We start from the raw sequence: 26,708 nt of genomic DNA, 5'->3' as shown, positions 1-26,708 counted from the left end.
AAGGAGCTTTGGGGACAGGTTCAGGGAATCAGCCTGCGACAAGCTGCCAGCTGCCCACCGCCTTAGAGTTTGGGAGACATGTGCCTGTGAAGAAAAAAGTGGGAGGAGAAGAAGGAAAAGCAATGGTGCGGGTTGCTCCCCCGAAAGAGAGAAAGTGCCCTGGGTCCTTTGTCTTGAGGTTTTTATCCCTTTCTTTCAGGTTGGAATCTTAGGGGAGGTCTCAGGGAAGGGTTTCAGTAGAACATGCATCAGTTCTCCAGGGGTACCCTTTCAGGGTCATGGTCTCCACTGATTAGTCAGCACCAGAGCAGGGGGTCTTTAGTCATTGCATTTGGTTCAGGCATAACATACCTGGGGCTGCTGCACTTCTAGGCCAAGAGCTAAAACACAGCTGAGGCCTACAAGTTATCTCTAGGAAGGTGAGCTTTTGTAACTGGCTGCAAATTGCTTGGCCACTGTGGTCAGCTGTCTGTCTCAGTTTCCCTATTCCACTTGCCAAGGAACTTTCCCAGCTTCTTGCTATGCTGTCTCACTCTGGGATGGCAACTCTGACTCTATTTAAAGTGGCTCCATTTATATTGTTTTAGACCAGTCATTTTTAGGGAAGAATCTCTGGAACAGTTGGTATCCAGAAGTCATCCTTCCTGCCTACTTTCCAGCATATCAGGAGGCAGTACAAAGAGAAGTCACACTTAACACTGTTGAGAATGAAGGCACAACCTGAGGTGGAGATACCTACAGTTAAGGGACTAAGTCCAGACTCAGCATGGACTGGCCCTGCTGGTAAAATGGAGCTACATAAATCCACCAACTTTCAATAAGTCTGAAATCCCTGGCTTTAGGAAGCTGACTTTCAAAGCTATCTTCTAAACAACCAGGAAGGTCTCATTTTTATTGGAAGATTTAGATAAGAGTTAAATTCAAAACCTCCTAATATCTCCCTGAGACTGCCGACACCAAGGAGAGAGATTATATAAAAAAAAGAGGGGCACTGATCTATGAGAAAAAGGAAGAGGTGTATCAATAGAAAAAATCAAAGATGATTTCCCCCAAAGCTTCCTAAAGCTTAGATCTTATAGACAATGAGATTACTTTTTCAAACCCTTTTAAAGATGTGTTCTCTTGGAATAATCATTCAAATTTACTCTGCCAAAAAGCAGAGAAAAAAGGTACAGAAAGAGAAACGGAATCTGCAAGCTCTACCTACTGAGAATCTACGTAAGACTGAGTGTCGCTAGTCTCATTGTCTTCTTCAAGGAGCATTTAATAGTTTGTCTGTGCCAATGAGAAGGATCTGTGGACCAAAAAAAAGGGTTCTATGGAAAGTAACCTCCAGCGTAATCTGATCATAAGTTCCTAACTAGGCAGGTCGAGGTGGGTAGTCATGCCCCAGGCATATAACTTTTTAGTAAAAGTGACACAGGGAAATCTGACCAGATTGCTGGGTGGGAGAGAGACTGAGTGAGGGAATGATCACGGGAAACACAAGAAGCGGGGGTACTGAAGCTACATGTTGCTCCTAACATGCGTGACAGATTTTCCTAACCCCAGGTTAAGGCAGTGCCACAAGAGGCTGCATTCCCTGGGTAAACAAACCAGCACAGCAGCGTCTCATTGCCCCAGCAACTGAGCTAGCGCGGTGTGTGATAACAGATTCCCCACCGTGGGCAGAGACACCAGAGGGAGAAGACTCGCACAGAGTGCAGGCTGGAGAGAGTGATTGACAGAGGGGAGAACCCTCCTACTCCTACTCTGTTCTGAAACCTGGCTGCAGGGGGAGGTGCAGATCTACCCTTCTAGCCTGACAAAAGGACAGATTACGTGGGGAAACTGGACGGTTCTGGAGCACATGGAATTTTGGGCTGGGAGAGTTAAATGGAGGGAGGGCAGAGACTTGCCTCTACTCCTTCCTCTCACTCTTGCTGTTGGGAGCCTGACCGTTCACAGACATGGGGGCTCTGTAAACCATGTGGTCTGGCATTGGCCTCAGGCCCCTGGGTATGGGAAGCAGCGGCTATGGCATGGCGGGGCAGGCCACACATACACAGACTCCAGAAAGATACCCAGAAAGACTGCGACCGGAACAGGCTAAGCCACCGAGATGGTCATGGAGCAGCTGCCTGTGTTTCCCAAAGGATGGAATTTTTAATGGCAAAAGGAACTCCAGGCACAGCCTTGAATTAATCTGGCAAAGGGTGATAGGGTTTTTCCTTTGGTTATTTTAGAGGGGATGGGCTTTGAGGCAGAAGCCCACCATTCTTCCAAAATTGTGTAGCTATTTAATATGAGACTCCTTTCCTTTTTCACCAACTCTCTCCCTCTGGAATTTTGCTTATAGGGTGGCAGCAGGCACCAGAACCCCACGTTACTATTTGGTAACAAAAGCTTTATCTTTGCCTTAAGAAAGCCCTGTGCATTTTCTCTGTGCATCTATGTTCACACCTTTGAAAGAAGCCCTACCCCTCTCAAGAGAGCACACAATCTTGTCAACTATCCTGCAATCCAATCCCTGCCTTGCTTTCCCCACCTCCATATAATCCTTTTTAGTTTCCTCCTTAATTTCAAATGCATAAAAGAAGCTATTAAACTGTCATTCTCTGGAGCATCTGAGATCTTGCTTCCCAGCAGATGTCCTCAGCTTGGATCAAATAAAATTTTATAATAATTCCCTACAGGTTTGGACATTTCTTATACCCACAGGCCCTATACACAAAAAGATACAACTAAGCTCCTTCTCCAAGTGCCTATAATATCAGATAGACACTGTTCCAGGAAAAATCATTCGGGAAAAGGTTACTGAACACAATATTCCCAGTACATTGTAAAATTACATCAGTGGAGTCATCCGGCTCTGCGTGTCATGTGACCAGGTCATGAGAGGGTCGGTATTTACCACAGCGCCATGTCACCCAGGCAGGCACACTCCCCGTGTACCAGGTTGCTGCCTAGGCTCTCTTATTGCACCTTGGGCTTCTCTCACCACACCTTACATCGTGATCACTTCCCCTTGGGTTTTCTGTCAGGATTATGTTAGTGTCCTAACCTCGCGGCGTGTTTAGGAGGTATGTCTCTCTGCCACCCTTTGATCGCTAGCGCATATTCGATGATATGTGAAAGGGAGGGGGTGAGTATCTGGCTTTGTTTATGAGCCGAAAAGGATTCAGAGCCAGTATATTACTAAAGGTGGACATCTGTGATAAAGACATAGAATAAAGCTGTTGGGTTTTTATAGGGACCAAGCACAGGAGCCTGGCTAAAACAGCATGAGCCTTCATATATTCATTAGTTCATAATTCAAATTAAAAAAAATTTCAATTACATTTAACATTCAATCTTACATTAGTTTCAGGTGTATGCATAGTGGTTAGACATTTATAAAACTTATCAAGTGATCCCCCAATAAGTCTAGTTCACCATTTATAGAGCATGAATTGAACATGATGCTGCCCTTATGGACTGCAGAATCTTGCTTTAACATTGAACTAGTAATAGTAAGAGGGGTCTGTGATATGAAAAGGAAAGGACAGCCAAAGTGCTAAGGCAACACGATATTCATGAATGAAAACTATAACAAAACAAATGAGCAAAACAATGTACCAGATATCTGGAAACTAGAGAAGATTTGAAAAAAAAATTAAAAATTAATCACAGCTTCTACACATTTCAGAGTGCATAAAGTGTTCTGGGGCTTATTATACTATTTAAATTTCTAGAAATTGGGCAATTAAAAATTTCCAGAAGCCACTTTTCAGGCAAACTTAGATTCTTTTCTACATTTGCTTCGCCTTTGTAATTTAGGGAAGATGACAGAGGGATACTCCAGGAATGCCTGCCCACTTGTTTTCCCTGAGCCAGAACAGGCTGATCATCCTGCCCAGATGCCGCACTAACCATGGAGGGAGGGCTGGTCCACTACAGTGGGGGAGAACTGGGTTCAGGTGACCAGACTCCTATCTGCTTCCAAAACACATGGACTGTGTCATTTCAAACATTTTCTTCTTGGATCTTGGTTTTCTTGACTATAAAATGGATAAATCCTGTCTTACATCCCTCTGCAGGGAATTCCATGTCTCTTGTACTTGGGTTTGGCCATCAATCTGAAAAGGAAATGTAACCTCACTATCCTCTATCATGTTTCTGATTCTGTCATCTTCAGACGCATACCCTAATATATAACATACTGAGAAAATCTAAAATGTTACCCTAGTGCCAGGGATTGCTCTGTAAATGCCCTTTGATGGACAAGTATAATTCTAAATCTTCTTTGAATGTGGTTTTGACTGGACTATAAATTTCAAAGTCCAATTGGTTGCCATAACCCTTAGATCTAAGAGGTGGAAAGGCTGAATGTCTTGGGAATTGGAAGAGAATTCACATTAGCCCAAGAATACAGGATTGCACAAAGGCCCCTGTATGAATGTTGGCCTTTACTCTCTTACCCACCGGAAAACCTAATGCTTTTGAAAAATCAAAGAAGAATTTTATTTCATTAGATATCTAACATTCTTAAGCTCGGCCAACTTCAATGTTACGGCTATAACAGAAAGTTCTGTTATTTCCTTGGTACCCCTTCTCATTTGCTAAAGGTGCCAGTCTCAACAGGAACCGAGAGGTAATGTTAAAAACATCCATGGGTGGCATGACATGGGTGTAGCAGGGAAAGGTGACTTATCACCCATATCAAGAATCTCTCACCACAGCAGTCTGTAGTTGGCCTCAAATTTGGGCATTTAAGAATTTTCTACTGCTAATATGCATACCTGTCACCAGAATGAGAAAGAGGGATGGTAGGCTGCCCCTCTTCCATTAGCATTAGCACAATTCGGGTTGGCAGATGGCTAGACGTCTCCGTGGAAAGCACTCTGCACAGTCTGAAGGCTCGTAGGACAGTGCAGGATAGAGGACTTGGCACACCTCACAGGGATTACCCAAGGAGGGAGACGTGAGGAGGCACACCTAGGAAAACTGCTCCTGGGGCTGCAGACAGCAGGGTAAGGAGTTGGCCGAGAATGAGAGAAGAGTTGCAGAGAGAAGGGAAGGGCAGCAACGTAAAAATGCTCCATCCTTAGAATATGATAGGAGCCGCTAGGTCCGGTAAGATACATGTTTTCAATATTATTTAATTTAACAAAGATATATATGATCACCTTAAGCAGAGTTTAATCAGGCACCCACAAAGACAGAGTGTGGCTAGAGTGTTAAGTATGTTGGCAGCTAGTGGAGGGAGAAGTTGGAGAGGTGGTCAGATTACACAAGACCTGTACTAGTTTTGTGGGGTTTCTGAAACAAATCACCATAAACTGGGTGGCTTAACTCAACAGAAATTTATTCTGTCACAGTTATGGGGGCTAGAAATCTGAAATCAAAGTGTAGACAAGGCCAGACCCCTCTGAAGGCTGCAGGGAAGTATCTGTTTCCTCCTTTTTTCTTAGCTTCTGGTGACTGCCAACAATTTTTGTCAGTCCCTGGCTGGCGGCAGCATAACACCAACCTCTTTCTCCTTCATGAGACATTCTTCCCTCTCTGTGTCTCTATCTCTGTGTTCAAATTTCTTCTTGCAAAGACATCAATCATATTGGATTTGGGTCGGCCTTAATTTAGTATAAACCCATCTTAACTTGATTACACCTGCACAGTAAGGTGTATTACTTATTTGCAAGTAAGGTCATGCTCACAGGTTCTGGGTGGACTTGAGCCTTCTAGAGGCACTGTTCAACCTAATACAGGGCTGGTGTGGCCAGTTAAGAAGTTGGGGCTTCAGACAGCAGGCATGAACCTTATGGCCTTGAGTGTGGTTGTTCACTCAATACCACCGTTCATTCCAGGAGGTGGGAATATAAATGGACATCATGCTTACTGATCACAAGCCTGGGAATAAGCATGTGGATATTTACCTGCCAACTATAAATAACTTGAGTGTGGGAGGGAATGAACCAGAATACAGATTGCTTGTCTAAAATGTCAGCAAGTGGCAGAAAAGAAAAAGGTGTGTGTGGGGCAGGGGGGTGGTCCTGGAAAACCTGGACTCAGGCTGTGTTTGCCTATGGTGTCCCCCACACCAGTGGCCAGTGTTTCTGCACTTCTGATGGGCTGCCCAGAATCTGCCCTGATTGCTGTTCTCCCAGTGTCTGGATTTCAGTTTACCCCTGCTAACTGCAGCATCTTGAATAATAATAGCTTAAGGGATCTCCCCCACAGTCTCTGTGTTCTAATAAGAGAACTCAGAGATTCTAAAGCCATGATGAGCCAAAGGAAGTAATATCTTATTGGCAAAGTAGGAATACGGGAGGTAGTTCAACCGTGCTGCCTTCCCACATAGTGCAAGTGCAGGTGCGGATGCAGCTGCCAGGTTTATTTACGTGGGTTGGATTGTGGTGAACAATTCCTTCCTTGACAAACCCCAGTCCCTAATGACTTTCTCTTCTCTCTGCTCTAGCTTTGGCTGTAGTCCCCTTGGTCATCTGTCTAGAGATTCCCCTCCAGAGAATCCTGAAATCTTCCATTGTCCTGCTATAATCCCAATGGATCCTTTTACATGGGCCCAGCTTCTCACAGTGGATTCCCACTAGGGAAGCAAGGGTGGCCTATTTTTGCCTTCCTACATTCTCCTTGCAACTCCCAGGAGCCTTGGTCCCACTGCACAGGAGTTGACAGGAGGCAGCAGGTCAGCTTCTCCTCCGTATTCTGAAAAATTTTCAGGCCCTGCCATTTTAGCCTATAGATAAATCTCTCAATGTTACCCATGTCCTTAGATATTAAATCATTATAGGCCCCAAAGTTCCTAGGGCCACTTATCCAAACAATTCAGCAAAAACACAAAAAGCAAATAGTGAGTCACTGGATTATTGAACGGGGACGAAACACATGGACGATGACTGGAATTGAACTGAGTTCAGATGCACTAGTTGTGCTGAGACACATAATCACCATGGGACAGCAGAGGAGGCTTGTCTGATCCTGGGTTGTGTTTTACCTAAATATATGTCACAAGACGTGTCATCTCTGTCACAGCTCTCTTTTGGGATCTTCATGACCCTGCTGAAATCAGTGCTTATCCTTGGGGGACTGGTCAGGGATTCTTGGCAAGTAGCCATAGGGGACAGGTGACTACCATAGCCCACCTCCATCCACATTAATTATTATTGAAATAACCAACAAAACATAAAAGACAAATATAGTACAAGAGTATAACAGAATAAAGGATAACATTTATACACATACCAGAAACAGAATGTGTCCCTGTCCACCTGAGCAAGAAGTTGACACTTGAAGTGGAAGGTGGTGGCGGAGGTCTAGGGTGAGAGAGAAGAAAAGGAAAAGAAAACAGTTCTGGAAATAAACAATGTGGTTGGGAAGAAAAGAAGAATAAGTCCTGGTGGGCAGCATTTGCCTTCACCTACCCTCTAACTCGGAAATGCGAAAGACACGCTGAGTATGAAACATAGAGAATTTCTCCTAGGAACCTTCAGTTTCCCTCTCCTTGGGGACATTGGCACTGCGACCTCACCAGTATTGTAGAAGAAACTTTAAGATAAACTTCTGAGGTGGAATTCCGTACTTTAAAAAGGGAACTAGGCACGGCATGGGGAAACCCTCTTTATAAAAGTGGTCAACTGTCCTACAGAGCTAAAGATATCAAAGGAAGATCCATCTACTCCATTACTCCAGACTGTCTGACCTAGAAAAAAAAAAGTAAAGTTTGCTTTTGAAATGCATTTGCTTTGAACAAGGATTGACATTGCATGCCCACCTGTAAAAATATGGTCAAGACCCTCATCTTATTTCCAACTTGAATATGTAAATAAACCAGCTTCAGGATAGCATAGATTCCTTTTCTTTTCAATTACAGTTTATATTCCATGTTATTTTGTACTAGTTTCAGGGAATATAGTCAATAATATTGCAATAACTATGTTTGGTGTAAGGACAGTATAGGTTCTTGATTATAGAGAGGAACCAGCAAAGCCAAATGACATGGGGTATTTCAAAGCATTTTTGTAGCTTGAGAATAAAAACTCACCAATATTCTGAGGATATGCTGGATATTACTTTTGCAAAAATAAATTTATTGCTTTAAGTAAAAAATAAAAATTTCATTTCCACAAGTTTCAAGAGAATATTGGTCCTGTAAAAAAGAAAAGGCTAACAAGGCTAAAAGTAACTAAACAGAATTTGAAAAGAAACACAGCAGATGAAACAATTGAGAGGAATGCCTTGAATAGTCAGAATCATTAAGGCCTTATATAGGGAGCAAATAGTTTAAAATGAAACTGTCAGAAAAAATAAAACATATTTAAGGGGTACAATCCACATATAACAAAGCTTCCTATAATAGTGAAGAGAACCAATGAAACCAATAAAAATATTCCTGATTTAAGCAACACTGTGGGCTCAAATGAGAATATTCACCACATTTAAAACTAGGCTGTATAGATCCTAGCACAGTTTTTAAATTACATCAATATAGAATGATTCCTACACACATCCAGAAGAAGAGTTAATGAAACAATTTACTTAGGGAAACAAAGGAGTGGGGAGAACAAAACTCAGGTTGGTGGGAACTTCTCTGCACTAACACTAAGCATTAGAATTAAATTGAGTAATAGGTAGGTTTGAAGAAACAGTTTATGAATCAAGAAGCATTTATGCAGCCAATCTTTCATTTCTGTGCTCATAACACAGAAAGAAATTATGAGCTAGTTAAAGGGTCAACATATTTTAACCAAGTGCTTTTCTTGAAATCCCTGCTCTAGAATTCACAGATTCAAAATAAAGAATTCAAAAATGGGGTTATAACATGTCAGGACAATGGCAGAATAAGAAGCCCTGGATTATTCTTCTCCCCAAGGACACAATGATACAACTATACACAGAATAATTTGCTTTGTGAGAAATCCAGAAACTAGCTGAGAATCTCCTGTGTTCCAGTGAGTGCGAAACCAGCCGCATCACAGCTGGTAGGGATATATGAGACAACATCTCACCATAAACCCTACCTACTGCCCAGTGCCAGGAAATCAGGAAGAAACACTCGGGTCACAGCTTCTCCTTGGCAAGAAAAGGACCAGACCATATGCCTAACATTCTGACTTTCCTGGAGACTGCCCGAGGCACTGGCTTCTATTCCATTCTCGAGTGTTGAAGTCATTGAAGTATTTTAGTCAAATATACAACAACCCAACCTCTTCGCCCACACCTCCCATCTTAGCACAAAGTGAGTGGGGGAAAACTTTCAGCTTCTTCCTCAAGAGGGAATGAAAGAACAAGATGTGGAGAAGTTGGAATGCTTGTATATTGTCAGTGGCAATGTAAAATAATACAGCCTTTACACAAACAGTATGGAGGTTCCTCCAGAAATTAAAAATAGTATTATCATATGATCCAGCAATTCTTCCCCTAATAAAAACTAGTAAAATGCCAGCCCTAGCTAGGGTGGCTCAGTGGATTGAGTACAGGCCTGCAAACCAAAATATCATCAGTTCAATTCCTAGTCAGGGCACATGCCTGGGGTTATGGACCAGGTGCCCAGCTAGGGGCGTGTCAGAGGCAATGGATGGTAGATCTCTCACACTTCAATGCTTCCTTTCCTCTCTTTCTGCCTCCTTTCTTATCTCTCTAAAAATAAATAAAATCTTTAAAAAACCTAATAAACTCTAAAGTCAAAGTAGTCAGAATAATTTTCTTAAAGAAATTCAGTGAAATACAAGAAAACACAATTAAAATAAAATTAGAATAACAAAATGCATGAACAAAACAAAAAGTGTGAGAAAGAAGTAGCAACCATTAAAACAACAGAAGTACTAGAATTGAAGAATATGATTAGTAAATAAAAAAATTCAATAGAGATCCCCAACAGTAGTCTTGATTAATCAGAAAAAAAAAAAAAAACTAGTGAGATTGAAAATAGGTCTTTTAAAGTCCTGCAGGCAGAGCACCAAAAAGAAAAAAAAGGGAAAACACCAATGCCAAATCTGGGATATCATTAAAACAAGCAATTTATGCATTGTTGCAGTCCCGTAAGGAAAGAAGGAAGAAAGAAGCAGAAAGTTTATTTAAAGAAATAATGACTGAGTACTTCCCATATCTGGGGAAGGATTTATTTATTTATTTAATGGTATATTTTATTGATTATGCCACAACAGTTGTCCCATTTTTTTTTCTCTCCTATATCCCCATCCGCTCCCCCTCCCCACCAGCACTCCCTCCCTTAGTTCTTGTCTATGGGTCATACACATAAGTTCTTTGGCTTCTCCATTTCCTATATTATTCTTAACCTCCCCCTATTTTGTACCTATCATTTATGCTTCTTATTCCCTGTAACTTTTCTCCCATTCTCCCTCCTCCCCCCTCCACTGATAACCTCCATGTGATCTCCATTTTGTGATTCTGTTCCTGTTCTAGTTGTTTGCTTAGCTTTTTTGTTTTTGTTTTTTAGGTTCAGTTGTCAATAGTTGTGAGTTTGTTGTCATTTTACTGTTCAAAGTTTTGGTTTTCTACTTTTTTTAGATAAATCCCTTTAGCATTTCATATAATAAGGGCTTGGCGATGATGAACTCCTTTAACTTTTCCTTACCTGGGAAGCACTTTATCTTCCCTTCCATTCTAAATGACAGCTTTGCTGGATAAAGTAATCTAGGTTGTAGGTTCTTGCTGTTCATGACTTTGAATACTTCTTTCCAGCCCCTTCTTGCCTGTAAGGTTTCTTTTGAGAAGTTGGCTGACAGCCTCATGGGAATTCCTTTGTAGATAAATCTCCCTTATCTCTTGCTGCTTTTAGGATTCTCTTCTGAGCTTTAATCTTTGGAAATTTAATTACATTGTGTCTTGGTGTGTTCCTCTTAGGGTCCAACTTCTTTGGGATTCTCTGAGCTTCCTGGACTTGTATGTCTATTTCTTTTATCAGCTTGGGGAAGTTTTCTTTCATTATTTTTTCAAATAAGTCTTCAATTTCTTACTCTTCCTCTTCTCCTTCTGGCACCTCGATGATTTGGATGTTGGAACATTTACAGTTATCCCAGAGGTTCCTAAGATTCTCCTCAATTTCTTTTTGAATTCTGTTTCTTCATTCTGTTCTGGTTGAATGTCTATTTTTTTCCTTTTTTCCTTTTTTTCCAAATCATTTATTTGAGTCCCGGTTTCCTTCCTGTCACTGTTGGTTCCCTGTATATTTTGTTTTGTTTCAGTTTGTGTTGCCTTCACTTCTTCCTTTATTTTGCAGTTGTACTCAATCATCTCTGTGAGTATCCCGATAATCAATGTTTTGAACTCTGCATCTGATAGGTTGGCTATCTCTTCATTGCTTAGTTCTTTTTCTGGAGTTTTGATCTGTTCTTTCATTTGGGGTTTATTTGTTTTGATGCACCTGTTACATGTTAAGGGGTGGAGCCTTAGGTATTTGCCAGGGCAGGGCAACTCATTTCACCACGATGTGGTACTGTATGTGACACAGTGGTCAGAGAGGGAACAATGCTGCTTGCTCATCTTTCACCCTGCTTTTAAGAGACTGGCAATTTCCCCCACTGCCACAACCCCCAATGGTTTTTGTAGCCAGAAGTTCTGAGGCTTTATTTTCCCTTTGCTGGAATCCTGGGTTGTGTGGTCTATATTCCCAGTTGTTCCTCCCAGTTTATCCACATGCAAATGTGGGACCAACCAATCTGCCAGTTGCCTTATCTGCCAGCTGCTACCTTGCCATGTGTCCTCTCCACCCCAGGTGCCCATCTCCATCCCTCCTACCAGTCTGGATGAATGTTTCTTCTTTAACTCCTTTGTTGTCAGACTTCTATACAGTTCAATTTCCTGGCAGTTCTGGTTGTTTTTTTGTTTTTAAATTGGTTGTTTTCTTCTTTTGGTTTTGCAAGGAGGTAAAGTGTATCTACCAAAACTTTCATCTTGGCCGGAACTCCTAATTTTTTTCATTTATATTGTATTAGAAGAGCTTCCAGTCATTAAATTTAGTCAAACATATACATTTAATTACTAGCATGTCACATGGTTTATCATATTTTTTCTATTTTCATTAGCAAGAAATTTAAGTTTTTAAAGAAAGTTAAATATACTATAATGAATTATCTCGCACACAGATCTATGTATACATCTGCGATTATTTTCCCAGGATAAATTCCTAGAATTGTCAGATCTAAATGGGTCTGTTAGGATATATATTGCCAGATTTTCCTCCATAGAGGTATTTACATCCACAGATGAAGAAACTGCAAATGTGCTTAAAATAAAGGTAGAGGCATAGGGTTCGCATCTTGGAGACTATTTATGGACTATTCTCTGACTTGGCACAGTGGAGACATTTGGTCTGATTTTGGCAAACCTATCCTTAGGCACAGGATTATGTGACTGTCACCATAACCAGGAAGAAGAGGACAGCTTGATTAATAGTCCTAGCAATACTGCCCATAGTGGGGAAGTTGTACCTGGGACAGGGAAATCAATATGCTATTTCTAGATATGCTATTACTCAGATCCCAGTAACTTGTACATTCCAAGTTAATGTTTATCTCAGGAATACCCAACATGAGATGCTTTGTGACTGGAGATGCATTTGCAATTGCTAGCACCAGAACAACTACAAACCAATATTAGTAAAGCACCCACAGCCATGTCTAATTGTAAGTACTGCACCATCCTGATAATATCTTTACGGTAACTAATTGCAAACGTACACATACATTACTAAATGAAGTGACTAAAGTGTTGTACTTTGTCTTCCAGAGTAATTTGCATTTAATGTCTTCTTTCACAGATGAAAGGTTGTGGTACAGAATCAAATACAGGAGTAGAAGAGACATAAAACAACATCTTGTCCCAGGAGGCACATTTGCAGAATGTCTAGTAACTCTCTCCTAATTAAAACCCATACTGGAAAGGACTAGTCTATCAGGGAGTCTTTTCTACTCAGAGCAGATGTAGCTTTAGAGTTTGTTTGTTTCATAACAGCAACCCAGGCAGACAACAGTGGTCAATTGGAGCTGGACTTTTACTTACTTAAAGTCTATTGACATCTGTTATATCAAATAAATCCTGTCTATAGCATCAGCAAAAGTCTAAGTTTATCTTAGTTATCTTAGCATTTCTCATCCCAGTGTAGTACTCCCACACAGAGATTAACTAATGTTGCTGTAATATGCTTTAGTTATTTTTTTAAATATATTTTATTGATTATACTATTACAGTTGTCTCATCTCCCCCTTTATTCCTGCAAACCCCCTCCAACCCACATTCCCCCCCTTTAGTTCATGTCCATGGGTCATATATGTAAGTTCTTTGGCTTCTACATTTCCTGTACTATTCTTAACCTCCCCCTATCTATCTTCTACCTACCATTTATACTACTTATTCTCTGTACCTTTTCCCCCTCTCTCCCCACCCATTCCCCTGCTGCTAACTCTCCATGTGATCTCCAGTTCAGTGATTCTGTTCCTGTTCTAATTGTTTGCTTAGTTTGTTTTTGTTTTAGGTTCAGTTGTTAATAACTGTGAGTTTGTTGTCATTTTACTGTTCATATTTTTTATCTTCTTTTTCTTAGATAAATCCCTTTAACATTTCATATAATAAGGGATTGGTGATGATGAACTTCTTTAACTTGTCATTATCTGGGAACCACTTTATCTGCCCTTCTATTCTAAATGATAGCTTGGATGGATAGAGTAACCTTGGATATAGGTCCTTGCCTTTTATGACTTGGAATACTTCTTTCCAGCCCCTTCTTGCCTACAAGGTTTCTTTTGAGGAATCAGCTGAGTCTTATGGGCACTCTTTTGTAGGTAATTGTCTCCTTTCCTCTTTCTGCTTTTAAGATTCTCTCATCTTTAATCTCGGCTAATGTAATTATGATGTACCTTGGTGTGTTCCTCCTTGGATCTAACTTCTTTGGTACTCTCTGAGCTTCCTGGACTTCCTGGAAGTCTATTTACTTTGCCAGATTAGGGCAGTTCTCCTTCATTATTTGTTCACATAAGTTTTCAGTTTCTTGCTCTTCCCCTTCTCCTTATAGTACCCCTATGATTAATGTTTAAAGATATCCTGGAGGTTCCTAAGCCTCTCCTCATTTTATTGAATTCTTGTTTCTTCATTCTCTTCTGGTTGAATGTTTCTTTCTTCCTTCTGATCCACATCGCTGATTTGAGTCTTGGTTTTTCTTCCTGTCACTGTTGGTGCCCTGTACATTTTCGTTTATTTCACTTTGCATAGCCTTCATTTTTTCCTCTAATTTGTGACCATATTCAACCAATTCAACCTGTGAGCATCCTGATTACCAGTGTTTTGAACCGTGCATCTGTTAGGTTGGCTATCTCTTTGTCACTTAGTTGTATTTTTTTTCTGGAGCTTTGATATTTTCTTTCATTTGGGCCATTTTTTTTTTTTTTGTCGTCTTGTGCCTGTTACATAGTAAGGGGTGGAGTCTTAGACGTTCACCAGGGTGGGGCAACCCATGTCATTGCATTATGATGCTGTATGTGGGGGAGGGCTCTGAGAGGGAACAGTGCTACTTGATCCACTCTATGCCAGTTTTCAGTCACTTCCCCCACTACCCACAAGCAAATTGGGCTGTTTTGGTGCTGATTCCTGGGTGGGTGGGTTTGTATACATTCTAGGACCATGTGGGTCTCTCCAATGAACTCTCCTGTGAGTCTGGGAGTTTCTCTCACTGCTGCCTCAACCCCTACAGGTGTTTTCAATCAGAGGTTTGAGGCTTTATTTCCCTGCCCTGGAACCCTGGGTAGCATGGTCTGTCTCACTCCCCAGTTGTTCCTCCCAGTTTATTTGCACTTGAATGTGGGATTGCCCAGTGCTCCAGTTGCTGCCTTGCTGCAAGTCCTCTCTGCCTGGCTGCCTGTCTCTGCCCCTCCTACTGGTCTGGATTAATGTTTCTTCTTTAATTTCTTGGTTGTTGGACTTCCATACAATTCGATTTTCTGTCAGTTCTGTTTGTTTTTTTGTTTTTAAATTTGTCGTTGTCCTTCTTTTGGTTGTGCGAGGAGGCACAGTGTGTCTACCTACACCTCCATCTTGGCCAGAAGTCCTAGGTTGCTTTATTTAATCTTTATGATATTAGGGCATGTATTATCCCCCATTTGGTGGATAAAAAGACTGAAACTTAGGTTAAAAAATTTGCCCCAAATCTCCTGGCTCATAACAACTATGGTGAAGGGTCTGAGATTGTACTCTATCTACAAGCTAGCTAGTTGCCTTCCCACGGTTGGATATGGGAAGAAGACATGGGACTCTTGAGTCAGAGATGAAAGGGAGTTCATTTTTAAAAGCAATTTCAATTGGCAAAATGTCAGTATCTGTGTCAGTTTCAAGCCCTCCTTCCCACCAGGCTCTACAACCAGGGCAAGATGATCTCTGCAAATCATTGGGTTACATTATGGGAAAGAGACCTGGATAGAAAACACAAATGTTTTATACTTTTCAGGAAGCATGTCTACTTTTTCCTCTAAAGACAGAATTATCTATATTATACTGAATTGTGAGTATCAAAATCTTTACTTCAAAGGGAGACATTGTATCTTTTAAGACTATTTTCTGTGTAAAACATCTTTGAAAAGAGAGTCTATAAGAAAGACAGTCACTCCCCAGACATGCAGAAACCTGAGATCCTTGGATAACTGCCCTGTAGCACTGAGTGAAGTCAGAATTTGAATCCTGGGCTTAATCAATAAACCTCATGTTTCTTTGCTTATTTGCTGTCTCCTCAGACTCTTAAAGTTCAGAGACTTGTCCTATCAGAAATGGGCAGTTAGAAAATCTCACAGCCCTGAAAAATGTTTCTCAGGCACAAATTAATTATTCTGGTCACACTGCATTTAATTGCTCACTTATTTTTCTATTATTTCTAGGCTGTTGGCACTCTAAGGACTGAATCCTGTTCACTATTATATTCCATTTGCTTTCTCAGTAGAGGTCATAAGCACTCATCTTTCAAGTCAGTGATACCTGAATTTGAATCCTGACTCAGTCACCGAGTAGTTTTGTGATGAGTATCAGCCTGAATTTCTTTATCTGTAAAATGGACTTCATAATAGCTACTTTTCTAAGGTTGTTGTGAGGAATAAATGAGATTAAAAATATAGTACTTAATGCATTTACTGTATATGATAGCCATTTTTTAATATTAATCACTTAATATATTTTATTTGAAGGTTTAAAGAATTGTGATTTTTTACCCTCTAGAATTCTTTTCTTTACAAGATTCTAGGTTTTGTTCTCATGTGTTTCTTTTCCTTTTTATCCTACTCTTTTCTCTAGCTAGTAGTTTATGTTTGTGATGATGATTTTGTTTCGGTTTTCAGGACCGTTATTGCTTCTTGATACTCTTGTTTCTCCTAAAATCACTTTACTGCTCTGGACAACTGCCTGGGATAAAGAGCCTCTGCTGTTCTTGGTCAGAGTAGGTAATAAACATGGGCATTTTCTCCATTGCCTCCTTCATCACCTCTACTAATTGGGAGAATATGACCAAATCATCCAGTCATTTGTGGGTTGAAAGTTTTTTCTTTATCTATCTAGTATTTATCTGTCATCTAGCTAGCTAGCTATTTTTATCTATCCATCCATTCTTCCATCTTTGACATACATATATTGGATCGATCTATCTTTCCATCTATCTATCTCTAATGTATATATGTGAGATGCGCAGTAAAGCCACACACACACATACACACACATTCTATCTATTCATCTTTGTCAGCACCTAACCATGATAAACAGAGCATCCTTCTGTTATATTCTTCAGTCATTAAAGATGACAATTATGGTACCTCTGGATTTTTTTTTCTCTCTTCCTCTATAAATGGCATTCTCCCCATCCATTTCATTCTGTCACACAGCCCACAAAAGGGACCCAGAGCTGACCCTGTCCAGGATCAAGTTTCAGCCCCCCAAACCTCATGTGGAAGGCCCTACCAGTTTATCTATGTTGTTATCAAAATGTAATGCTCAGAATTAAACGTGAATCTTTAGAAGAGATCCAGAAAAGCAGAATAAAGCAAGACTACCTGAAAACTCAGATGACACCTGGTAAAGAATTGACAAATGACAATTAGTTAGTAGAAAACATTTCATTTGGAGCCAGATGCTTGCTATAATCCATAAAATCACCTTTTATGAGCCTAAGCTCAGTCTTCTAAGCCAGAAAACCCACAGGTGTAAGCTTGAGTAGCATTGTTTTATTTTACTTTTTAAAGATCTCCCCTCAGGCTACTGTGAATCAGGTAGCCTAGGGCAGCTCTCTCTCTCTTCTTTCTCACCTGAAGACAGAATCAGGATGTCTGATTTTAAGCCTTGTCCCTGGATCTTTGAACTGTGTAACATTGGGCATTTCACTTAACTTTTCTGGTCCACAGTTTCATCATCTGTAAAGTATAAACCACACGTGTGGGAATTTCGAGGCTTCTTGTGATTATCAAATGTGAAAACATATATCATAAAAACATTTTAAAAACTGCAAAGAACCATAATGATATTAACCCCCCCGTCATTTTATAAAGTCTCCTCACTTTGGATGTCGGTTAGATGTGGCCTTGGTACTACCACTTGCCTTCACTGAAGACATACAGCAGGCGCTCTGGGGTAACAATACCCTGTAGACTGATGATTGCGTCTGCGAGGTTGGGTCTTACTATGGAATCTTATTCTAATGGGAGTCACCCTTAGATGTTGTGACTTTTAGGGCTCAGCCCTAGACTATCTTCTCAATTTCCCCCTCTTATTCGATACATGTTTATATTGCAAATGATTATCAAAATAGGGTTAATTAATACCTTCTCCTATCGTGTAATTATCAACTTTTAGTAACTTTCAAATGTATAATATAGTACTGTTAAATAGAACACCATGTTGTACGTTAGATTCCCAGAACTCATTCATCTTATGACTAGACGTTTGTACTTTCAGTACTCTCTTCTCAACATTTCTCCATTTGCATTTTCTTTATCTTGTGTGTATTTACTATAGAATTTACTTACTTAAAACATTTTATTGCTGTAACAGTTTACTTTTCACTTTTAATAACTTTGATCACATACAAAATTTTACCTTTTACTCTTCCTCCCCCGTATTTTTGTTTGGTATTATATAATTTTTCTCATTTCATATGGTGTATTGATTAAAAGTCATTATAGCTATGGCCCTGGCTGGTGTGGCTCAGTGGATTAAGTGCTGGACTGCGAAACAAAGGGTTGCCAGTTTGATTCCTAGTCAGCTGGCACATACTTGGGGTGCAGGCCAGGTCCCCAAAAGGGGGCATTTGAGAGGCAACCACAGATTGATGTTTCTATCCCTCTCTTTCTCTCTCCTAACCCCTCTTTTTAAAAATAAATAAATACAATCTTTTTAAAAATTTAAAAATCATTGTAGCTATAGTCATGGTAAATATTTTTGACCTTTAAATTTCTATGCTAGAATGAAGTAGTTAACACACCACCATATTACAGTATTAGAGTATTATGAATTTGACTATATACTTACCTTTATCAGTATGTCTTATATTTTCATATGTTTCCAAGTTACTAATTAGCATCCTTTCATTTCAGCTTAAAGAACTCTTTTCATCACTCCTTGCCATGCAGTTCTAGAGGTGGTGAACTACCTCAACTCCCTTTATTTGGCAAAGTCTTCATCTCTCCTTCATTCCTGAAAAGACAAATTTGCCAGGTAAAATATTCTTTTTTTCAGGTTTAAGTTATTTACTCTTTTGGTATTTTTATGTTATCATTATTTTTAATTTGTCAATTACACTTGACATTCAATATTATTTTACATTATTTTCAGGTATACATCACAGTGGTTAGACATTTATGTAATGTATGAAGTGGTCCCTGAGTAAGTCTAGTGTTGACTTGGCACCATGCACAGTTATTACAATATTGTTGACTATATTCCATAAAATATTCTTACATGGAGGTTTCTTTCAGCATTTTGGATATATCATCCCATTCTCCTGGCCTGAAAATTTTCTACTGAGAAATCCACTGAAAAACTTATGTGGATTCCCTCATATGTGAAACATTTTTGTTCTTTTCTTTCTTTTAAAGTTATTTTTGTCTTTGATTTTAGACCATTTTATTTTAATATGTTTTGAAGAAGATCATTTTGAGTTGAAATTTTGAGGTCATCTTTAAGCTTCATGAACTTAGATGTCTAAATCTTTCCCCAGATTTCAGGACTTCTGGCCAACATGGGGGCATAGGTATACCCTTTGCTTCCACGCATGACCAAAAGCAGGACAACAACCCAACGAGAACTGCCAGAAAATTGAACTGTATGGAAGTCTGACAACCAAGGAATTAAAGAAGGGGCATTCATCCAAACTGGTAGGAGAGGTGGAGACAGGCACCTGGGGAGAATGGCACATAGTAAGGTGGTGGTCTGGACAGGCAAGGTGGCCTCTGGCATACAAGGCAGTCCCACATTCACATGCAGATAAGCCAGGAGGAACAACTGGGGAGTGAGACAGACCCTGTAACCCAAGTTTCCAGCCCAGGAAAAAGAAAGCCTCAAAACCTCTGGCTGTAAAACCCTATGGGGATTGAAGTAGTGAGAGAAACTCCCAGCCTCACAGGAGGGTTCCTTGGAGAGTCCCACAGTATCCTAGAATGTACACAAGCCCACCCACCCTGGCATTAGCACCAGAAGGGCTCAGGATGCTTGTAGGTAGCATGAGAAGTGCCTGAAAGCAGAGCAGAGCCAAGCAAGCAGTATTTTTCCCTCTGGGACCCATCCACCACATACAGTGCCACAATGGAGAGAAGTGAGTTGTACCACCCTGGAGAATACCTAAGGCTCTGCACCTTACAATGAAACAGGTATGCTGAGACAAAGAAATATGGCCAAAATGAAAGAACAGATCAAAACTCCAGAAAAAGAACTAAGCAATGAAGAGATAGCCAACCTATCAGATGCAGAGTTCAAAACATTGATTATCGGGATACTCACAGAGATGATTGAGTACAACTGCAAAATAAAGGAAGAAGTGAAGGCAACACAAACTGAAACAAAACAAAATATACAGGGAACCAACAGTGACAGGAAGGAAACCGGGACTCAAATAAATGATTTGGAAAAAAAGGAAAAGGAAAAAAATAGACATTCAACCAGAACAGAATGAAGAAACAGAATTCAAAAAGAAATTGAGGAGAATCTTAGGAACCTCTGGGATAACTGTAAATGTTCCAACATCCAAATCATCGAGGTGCCAGAAGGAGAAGAGGAAGAGTAAGAAATTGAAGACTTATTTGAAAAAATAATGAAAGAAAACTTCCCCAAGCTGATAAAAGAAATAGACATACAAGTCCAGGAAGCTCAGAGAATCCCAAAGAAGTTGGACCCTAAGAGGAACACACCAAGACACAATGTAATTAAATTTCCAAAGATTAAAGCTCAGAAGAGAATCCTAAAAGCAGCAAGAGATAAGGGAGATTTATCTACAAAGGAATTCCCATAAGGCTATCAGCCAACTTCTCAAAAGAAACCTTACAGGCAAGAAGGGGCTGGAAAGAAGTATTTAAAGTCATGAACAGCAAGAACCTACAACCTAGATTACTTTATCCAGCAAAGCTGTCATTTAGAATGGAAGGGAAGATAAAGTGCTTCCCAGGTAAGGAAAAGTTAAAGGAGTTCATCATCGCCAAGCCCTTATTATATGAAATGCTAAAGGGATTTATCTAAAAAAAGTAGAAAACCAAAACTTTGAACAGTAAAATGACATCAAACTCACAAATATCAACAACTGAACCTAAAAAAAAAATCAAAAACAAAAACAAACTGAGCAAACAACTAGAACAGGAACAGAATCACAAAATGGAGATCACATGGAAGGAGATCGGAGGGAGGAGCAAGGAGGAGTATGGGGAGAAATGTACAGGGAATAAGAAGCATAATTGGTGTATAGAAAATAGACAGGGGGAGGTTAAGAATAATATAGGAAATGGAGAAGCCAAAGAACTTATATATACAACTCATGGACATTAACAAAGAGGGACAATGCTGGAAGGAATGGGGGTACTGGGCAGATGGGGTGGAGAGGATGGGGTGAAAAGGGGAGAAAAATGAATAGGACAACTGTGATAGCATAATTAATAAAATATACTTAAAATTAGATATATATAATCATAATTATAAAAAAGAAATAAAGCTTTAAATGTAAAAATATAAAATACCCACAGATATGATGTGTTTAGGAAAAATAGTTAATTTTTTTTTCACCCCAGGTGTGGAAAGTGTCTGGTCTGTGGAATACCTCTGTGGTCTGGACTCTATTTGGAAGAACTGACTAGGCACAACCCTCAGAAATTAAAGTGTACAGTCTAAAGTGGTTTGTTTCCTGTGCCCTTTATTCTTACAGCTCCTTCTAGAAATAGCATATTGATTTACCTGTCCCAGATACAAGTTTTCCACTATGGGCAATCTTGATAGGCTATTGATCAAGGTCTCTTCTTTCTAGTCGCAGTAGCAGGCACATGATCCTGTCTAGGCCAGCTGGACACTCTCTCATGCATTTGGATTATGAAAAAAAAGAATGAAAAGCATTAATATTGACCTAACCCCTACAACAGTTAGCCTGAAGGAACAGACCATTATTTTTTGCTACCAAAAACCCTGTTGCTACATTGTTCTAATTTTTCTGCACTCAATATTTCAGCTGTTCCTTTAACCTTCATCTAACCTTCTGATAAATGTGTTTTTGTTAATGTTAACCAGATTTGCCTTCTGTATCTTATAACCAGAGTCATAAATTAATACAGTAAACAGATGAGCAATGTGCTATGTATGTGGTTGGAATTTCAGGTCCATGACCAGTAAGGTCCCTGAGCACTCCCAGGTCTCCAGTCTGCAAACCTCCTTTGCTTCTGGGCTTGAGTTCTGTCTTCATTTTTTGTTGCAAGTTGCCAGTTCTGGGATGCTGCTTAGAAACTCAGCTCTCTTCCGCTCTTTTTTTCAGCAAACACATTGCCCAGACAGGACGTCCTGCCTAGTGTTTGCCAAAGGAACCCAACCTACACAGCACTTTCTGTAGTCGCCTCAGAGATGTCCGCACTGATTACCTGACATGGGTAGCATTATCACCAAAAAGCAAGGGAATGATGTTTTTGGAATTCATTTTTTATTTCAGTGCAAGAATCATTTGATGCTCATGTAAAATAAATTGATTTTTTTCCTAGTGGGGATTATTGTTCCAATGCTTGACATTTTCTATTCACAGGCTTAAATTCAGTGATATCACAATTTCTAAATAACTGTGAAAAGTCTCAGCTTGACTTTTATGATTTTTTTTCCTTTTGGAAAAGTTTGGTACAATAGGTCCTGAATTATACAAGAACACACTGAAGCAATGATACAACACAATAGGATCCTACCAAAGGAGTTAAGTGTAAATACTCCAGTGCCTCAACCAGGAATGATTATTCCCCTAGTCTTTTCATCCGTTTCTATCTTAAAGCTCAGCTCAAAATTCAGCCCTTCTAGAAATCTGACCAAGCATAATATAAATAGAAAAAGAAAAAAAAATCAATTTTGTATTTGATAGACAGAACCAGGCTAGATATTTCTCAATCTCTTTTGAACTGTGTGATTTTTGTCAAGTTGTATAACCTCTCCAAGAATCAGTGTCTCAACTACCATCTATCTATCTATGTATCCGTCATCTATCTATCCTTTTACCTGTATAGGCTACCTATAATAACTACATAAATATAAGTGTAGCTATAGTTATATAGCTATGTACGTTTTTGTGAGGATTAAATAAGGTAATTTGAGTAATGTGTGCAAAATACATTGCGTATGGGAAGGGGAGCAAGTATGCTGTTCATAACGACCACTGCCTGTCTGGTGGGGTTGTCATTATGGAGAGGATACTTGCCACCGCCTATTTCAGCCAGGATCTATAGGTGGAACAGTGGTCACTAGAAGGACTTGTGTGGACAGAGCAGAGAAACCGGTAAGGAGAAAGGTATAGCTGGCTCAAGTTACAGCCAAGATATATTCATCAAATGTCACAGGCAGCACAGCATGAATCCCATTCATAGAACCAATGAACAAAAATGGTAAACTGTTCATTTGGACTCCTATAAATGTAAGTATTCTATTTACGAGTGTGGTATTTTTTAGACACCACGTTTTGCTTGCATCATCTCATTTATTCTTCATAATAACCCCATATAGTAGATATTAATCCATTTTCCAGATGGGGAAACTGAGGCTTAAATGGTTGAATAATCTGGTCAAAATCTCAGAGTTCGGAAGTGGCTGCATTGTTGTGGGAAAGCAGTTTCTTGATTTCAGTACGTGGCTCTAATATAAACAAGGAGCAACATCTGAGGGTAGAATCCATCACAGCTACATTTTCAGAAAAGGGTAAGTTTTCTTTCTCTGACTGACTTATTTCATTTAATATTATACTCTCCAGGTCCATCCATGCTGTCACAAAGAGTAAATTTTTCTTCTTCTTCTTCTTTTTTTTTTTTTTTACAGCTGAGTAGTATTCCGTTGTGTAAAGGTACCATACCTTTTTTCTCAACTCATCTACTAATGGCCACTTTGGAATCTAATGAACAAATTGAACTAACAAGCAAAATAGAGACAGACAGAGAGAACAGGCTGACAGCTCTTGGGAGGGTTCTTGGAGGAGGGTGGAGAGAAGGAGGAAAAAAGAAAAAGAAAAGAAAAAGGAAAGTTGTCCACTGGAGCCAGAGAGATTTAGAGGGCGACCAAGATGGGTAGACACCAGCACTGGGAACTTAATGCATGCAAATCTCTTGCCAATTCTCTCAGTATTTCACACACCATGGCCTGAGCTAAAACCTATGGCTTGGTCTCCATGTTTCCATGTTTCCACTTATGGGTAACTGGGGCATGCATAATGTTAATTGCCAGGGTCATAGATGCTCCCAAACTACTTTTACTTAAATATTGAGATAATTGAGGCAAAAATACTTTAGTTTAGCATGAATTACTCTGATAGTGATTTTCATTTGCCTCTGTCCTCTCCATACACAGTGGTCCTCACTAAGACGTTTTTAGGAGAACTTCTATACTTTCTATGTCTCATTAGCTTCTCGCCCCCTCACACTCTCCTTACCTGTTCATGGTTCCATACAAAGCAGACATTGCCATGCCCCTGCCACTCCTCATGGTGTACGGTGTGTTAACTTTGTTGCGAGCCAACGAAATAAAGCAAAAAGCTGCAATTGGTAGAGTCAAATTACTTGTCAAAGATCACTTAATATCAATGCAATATTAAAAGTCATGATATGCAAAATGAAAATTCCTCTTAGCAATATTAACTGGTTCACCTTGCCCACAATTTGATATATCATGTTTATTGATAGTGTAGCTTTCTCTGCACGTTCTGACTGCACAGTGGGCAGAATGCAGACAGGTGAAATGTAATGCAAAGGGCATCACAGCATCAATGGGAAAAGAGATTGGGAAGAATATTTCAAAGAGGTTTAATCATGTATGTAGTCATTATTCTTTCAACAAGTATTTATTAGGTGTCTCTTACATTAACAGCACTGAGCAGTTTTTCTTGAGGCTCTGTAGCTATCAGGATTAAGACATCTGTGATATTTGTTAAACGTACTTTTCTTGGTTTCAACTTAGAATTTTTATTCAATCTCTGGGGTTAGGGACAATGAATTACCTCCAAGCAATTCTGATTCACTGTAAACTGAAAAGTACTGTGCTATGTATAGGAAACATAAACTGTTCTGATTGTGGAGAAAAATATAAGCTGGTTACAAGTTGGGATAATTAAAACTCTATAGATTTGAGTATAGTAGATAATATTGGCTCTTGGAAGTCAAAGGAAAGAGATTAACAAAAAAAGTTTGAATGAGTCAGGAAAGCACCATATCTGGAGATAATATGACAAAAAACAAAAACAAAACAAAACATACGTTTGAATGCATCAGAGTTTTGATTAAGAAGCCAAGAACTGTGGAATCAAGACATTAGAAAGAAGGGAAGCCCAACAGTCTGCATTTGGTTTTACCATCAGGATATTTGCTTAATCTTTTCAAAAAATTGAGGTAAAATTCCTATCACATAAAAGTTATTAACCATTTTAAATTATACAATTCAATGAAATTTACTACATTCATAATGTTAATTATTACTTCTATTAAATTCCAAAACGTTTTAATCACTGTCAAACAGACCCTATGCAAACTATACAGTCACTCCCCATCCACAGTCCCAGCCCTTGGCAACTACTCATCTGCTTTCTGTCTATATAGGTTTACTTATTATAAATATTTCAAATTAACAGAATCATAAATTATGTGTCCTTTTGAGTCTGGTTTCTCTTACTTAATATAATGTTTTTAAGGTTATCCATTTATAGTATGTATTAGTACTTCATTCTTTTTTATGACTGAATAATATTTTATTCTATGGACATAGTACGTTTTGTTTATCCACTCATCAGTTGATGTTCATTTGACTTGTTTCCACCTTTTGACTATTGTCAACTGTGCTGCTATGAACATCTTTGTGTAAGTATTTGTTTGAATGCTAGTTTTCAATTCTTTGGGGTATAAATCTAGAAGAATTGTTTGACTATATGGTGCCTCTATATCTTTCTTTATTTTTTTTAACTACCAAACTATTTTCCAAAGCAGCTACACCATTTTATATTCTACATATCTTTGCCAACCTTTCTTTCCCCACCCCCTTTTAATTAATAGCCGTGCTGGTGGGTGTAAAGTGGTATTTCATTGTGGTCTTGATTTGCATTTCCCTAATGACAAATGATGTTCATGTGCTTATTGGCCATTTTTATATCTTTGGAGAAATATCTATTCAAATCCTATGTCCATTTTTTAATTGGGTCATTTATATTTTTCTTGTTAAGTTGTAATAATTCTTTATGTAGTCCGGATACTACACCCTTATCAGATACATGAATTGTAAATATTTTCTCTTGTTCTGTAGTTGCATTTTTACTTTCTTGGTATCCTTTGATGCACAAAAGATTTTAATTTTGATGTTCTTGTTTTTCTTTTGTTGACTGTTTTTTAGCATCTTATATTTATTCATTCTTAACGTGAGGCAAGAGGCTAGGTGCAAAGAAAAAGCAGCTAGAAACAAAGCTAGGGTTTTTTGCATTCTTACTGCTCTTGAGAAAAAAAGAACTGGAAGTAGCAGAAATAGCACCAGAAAGGAAGCTATTAATTTGCGGCTACCCATAGCTAAATTATACTTGACAAAGACTATAACCCAGCTCAGTCCTTTATTGGCTAATGTGAACAACACTTACTCTAGCTGCTTGGCAGAAAGAAAGTGAAATAAGTTCTACAAAAAGACAGCACCATTCAGAGCACTACTTCCTGCGCAGGAAAGGCAGACAATCAAAATTATCATGAATCCCAAAAAACAGGACCAGATTTTTAAAAACCAACAATAGAACTGACACATGTGAATTCTAGATAAAGACATCAGACAAAGACTTGAACATAATTGTGAGTAAATATTCAAAAGTTGGATGATGAGATAGAGAATTTTACTAGAGAACTGGAATCTGTTTCAAAATAATCAAATGGAAATTCTAGAGCTGAAGAACACAATGACTGAAACTAAGAACTCAACAGATTCATTTAAAAGCATATTGACCACAGATGAAAATACAATTAGTGAACTAGGAGATAAGTCAGTAGAAAATTCTCAGATGAATTAGAGAGAAAAATACAGAA

The 26,708-nt window shown here is 39.2% G+C and overlaps 1 long non-coding RNA gene across 3 annotated transcripts in view; it reads left to right on the top strand.

Annotated features, from left to right (window-relative positions):
* Window positions 1-26,708, top strand: part of LOC123479554 (uncharacterized) — a 61,868-nt gene that overhangs the window by 19,602 nt on the left and 15,558 nt on the right. For 2 of the 3 annotated variants that reach the window (XR_006655197.3, XR_006655198.3), the window contains 2 exons: window positions 18,552-18,672; window positions 23,201-23,370. This is a non-coding gene — a long non-coding RNA (uncharacterized lncRNA). The remainder of the gene's footprint in view (window positions 1-18,551; window positions 18,673-23,200; window positions 23,371-26,708) is intronic. The other variant, XR_008427020.2, reaches the window with a different exon arrangement.

This window comes from Desmodus rotundus, chromosome 5 (assembly GCF_022682495.2).
Source record: "Desmodus rotundus isolate HL8 chromosome 5, HLdesRot8A.1, whole genome shotgun sequence".
Classification (NCBI taxonomy): domain Eukaryota; kingdom Metazoa; phylum Chordata; class Mammalia; order Chiroptera; family Phyllostomidae; genus Desmodus; species Desmodus rotundus.
Note: the sequence above shows the minus strand (reverse complement) of the source record. Positions and strands in the feature narration are given on the sequence as shown.